Raw genomic sequence first — 3,799 nt, 5'->3', positions numbered from 1 at the left:
TCATCGACATCATCGACATCATCGACATCATAATATCACGTATTATCAAGCAGGTCATGTCCGAAGACGAATGGCTGAGCCATCCTGAAGTGTTTGACAGGATCCAGTCTGTGAGTTGGTAATGCCAAACTATTTGTTTGTTTTCTGCTGTAAAGTTGCAGTTAGCAATGCTCCATACAAAATAGCGTTTTATTAAAGGTCCCATATTGTAAAAAGTGGGATTTTCAGGTCTGTTACATTATAAAGCAGATTTAAGTGCTATATAAATACTGTTAAACTATCAAAACGCTCAATATACGGAGAAATACACACAGCCCGTATTCAGAAATTGCGCGTTTGAAACAAGCCGTCAGGATTTCTGTCCATTTGTGATGTCACAAATATACAATATTTAGACCATCACACAGTTTTAAATGTAAACATTATAAATGTGTCCCAGTTTATTCCTGGTTGCAGTGTATGTTAAAAACATCAGCTGACAGGAAGTAAACATGGACCCAAACTGTTGCCTAGCAACGCAATTCCGATGCAGTTCCATTGAAATGCACTAAAACGGAGCGTTTTAGACAGGGGGTAAATGCAGGTATATTCAGGCAGACAGTACGAGGAAAATAATGTGTTTTTTGAACATTACAGCATGTAAACATGTTTTAGTAGAAACACAAAATACAAGTATGATCCTGAAAATGAGCATGATATGGGACCTTTAAGGTCGCCAGTGCGACGGACATCAGCACCCTGTCAGTATAATAGTCACAATGTCCCCTCACCTGCTTGTTGTTTCATGGCAAAAGCAGAAAGGTTCTCAGAGATGGAACAAAATCATGTTGTTTTTTAAATCTCCAACAAGGAGCTGTTCTAGTTTTTACACATGTACAGTAAGGTGGTGGGATTGTTGCGTTATGGCTTCTGTTTGTGACATTGTTGGGATTGGACAGTACAAGTAAAACGGCACAAAAACGGTTTCTACGCTGCCAATATCTGCTTCTGTGTGTTGTAACCTCACCGTGTTCACAGCTTCAGAGCAGAAAGACAGACTATATATATGTCTATCACTGGTTGTCTTGACCTGTATGTGTGACAGCAGTTGTTCCAAGTGTGAGCTCATGCATCTGATGTTCAGGTTGTTTGCCAATACACTCAGCTGCTGTACACACCGAGCACTGCTGCAGTAGGATTCTGTGATATTTATACCACTGGCAAATGTTTGCTTCATTTGGTGGTTAAAATATAAAAGATTCTCCAGTGATGAGTTCCTTTCTGTTTCTGTTTTTTTGTTTTTTTTAAAGGAACAGTGTGTAGCATTTAATGGGATCTATTGGCAGAAATGAAATATAATATTGATAAGTATACCTGAAAATAAGAATTGTGTTTTTGTTACCTTAGAATGAGCCGCTTATATCTACATACGGAGCGGGCCACCATGTTTCTACAGTAGCCCAGAGAAGACAGCCAGTGGCTCTAGATAGGGCCACCGTAGTTCTCCTACACGCTTGGCACACGGGAGAAATTTCAATCGCAATCTGCAACCTCACCACTAGATGCCGTCAGATCCTACACGCTGCACCTTTAAGCATTGTGAATGAATTCTGTCTGTAGTTGTGTTTTAGCATCCGTTAAAGGGGCACTCCACCCATTTTTCGCATAAGGATGAGTTTACTTGTCACGAGAAGTGCTTGTGAAAACTGTTAACATTTTAACAGAAAGCCTGTGTTTAACAGCCAGGGAGGATCTAATGAAAGATGTGACCATGTTGCATTATGGGAAATGTTGGAACAAGCATTATACTGGGGACTAGAAGCAAATAGATGACATTCTGGTGTTGTTTTGGACTGAAAAGGCTTATATTTATAATATTTCAATAGAATAGAAATCATTTTGTTTTACTTTCGTACGGCACTTTGTAAGTGGACGTTTTACTGTCGTCCGGTAGCCGCTTTCAGTCCAAAATGGCGGAAGTGTAGCTTTGCTGCTGGGCGCTGATGTTGCAATGGAACGATCAATTGACTTTCACTTCTTGGTGATACACGTTCTTTGCTAGAAGTCAGGATATCTCGGCCTCCGATGATTCTTCTTTTATTCGGTCTAGCAAAGTTGGGGGACTTCACTAAGACACTAAATTGCTGGAGTACCCCTTTAAAACTGCCAACACAGTCTGCTCTGTTCATTTTTATACGGTTGAATAAGGTTTTATTTTTAAAATATTTTTGTTGTACTTTGAAAGTCTTGAGCCATAGACTCCATTCAAACTCAGACTGAGTGAGTTATTTATAACTTATATGCAACTGGTGGACAACAAATTTACTTGCATTTAAAGACTGGAGGAAGATTTGTAAAACTTTTTGTTGATATTGTTAAGGAAAGGTAAAGTCAATTTGGCTCGTACTTGAAATTTCCAAAAGATTCCAAAATGCTTAAATAGTTGATGATGCAAATTAAATCCGCACATGGTCATTAGTCACACGTTTATAGGTTGTTTTGGAGAAATGGCATTGCTACAGAAGTGCAGCAAACATAACAGTGTATTCACTGTATGTGGGTCCAACTCTAATTAGCCTTCCATACTCGTCAACCAATCACCTCACGCTGTCCATCATGTTTGTACGTATTCATAATTTTGTTTCCATCCAATCAGAATCAAGAATTGATTTACCCTCATCAGTGAAAGCCAAATGAACTCTGGGGGTTTGATGAAGTACTAGGTGTCAATGTAACCCAGGCACAACTATTTATGTGCTAGTTGTTATAGGACAAAACAGCAATATGAACAACCATACAGTAGTCGGTGTAGCAGGGCTGTGAAGGTCAGAATCTAGGTGGTGATCATATAACAGCTTATAAACGTGCTATCATCTGTGTACAGTGAATGACAGCGTCACCGTATCAGGGTCATTTTGGAAATAGTTTGCCACCTTACATTTCCTCTCATCAGATTCTGTCCTCAAACATTTCTATATATTTTTGAGCAAAGGACGCACATTTTGTAACCCAAAATGTGCTTGTGCTTCATCATGGGAATCAATTTATAGACATTTTCAGATAGAATGAACTGCTGTATAAACCAAGCATGACTTTACATTCACAGCTCCTTATTTGATTGTCGCTCCATTCGTATTTTTATTGATGTCATTTCTTGTCTTTGCTTCGACTTGTGCGATAACCAACCGGTCTTACGCTTAACTTCTTAAAGTATTTATTTTATTTACTGTAAGAAAAACATTTTCAAAGTTACTATATTGTACATTTAAGAAGATGTCTAGAAACATGTTGAGTGTTCTTTAGTATTTTTGGTTAGAGGAATATTTAAAGTATTATTATTGCCATATAGGAGAGAGTATTGAGATAGCAGAACAGTATTTTTCTCTGTCTTTTTCTTGCTGTGACTTCAGTGCAGTTGGGTGTTTTTCTAGGCTCTTCCCTGGTAGCTGTCGTGTGTCAACTTCTGTGTCGCGGTGCACGCTTAAGCAACGCAGACACTTGTAGCAATGTATTGCATCGTCTCCCTTTAGAGTAGACAGGGAGTCTCCAGAAAGCAAGGTGAGGACTGGTGTCTCAACATTCAAAGATATCTCCTATTTCTCTGGCTTCACCGACTGGTTTGATGTTGGAGGTTTTAGCCCTGCAGCTCTGTACTGCCATTTCTCTGTCTGGTGTTCCAGTCGGCCACTAGAGAGAGCTGGAGCTCCTGTGGTCGGCTGATCAAGTGTAACACTGATGCTGCATCTGAGCAGAAAGGTTTGACCCTTAGTTACTGCTGTTTGATACATTCCAGTACCAATAAGATTTGCTCACATGGAGG

Source organism: Sebastes fasciatus, chromosome 6, assembly GCF_043250625.1.
Source record: "Sebastes fasciatus isolate fSebFas1 chromosome 6, fSebFas1.pri, whole genome shotgun sequence".
Lineage (NCBI taxonomy): Eukaryota > Metazoa > Chordata > Actinopteri > Perciformes > Sebastidae > Sebastes > Sebastes fasciatus.
The sequence above is the reverse complement of the archived record's forward strand: the minus strand, read 5'-3'. Positions refer to the sequence as shown.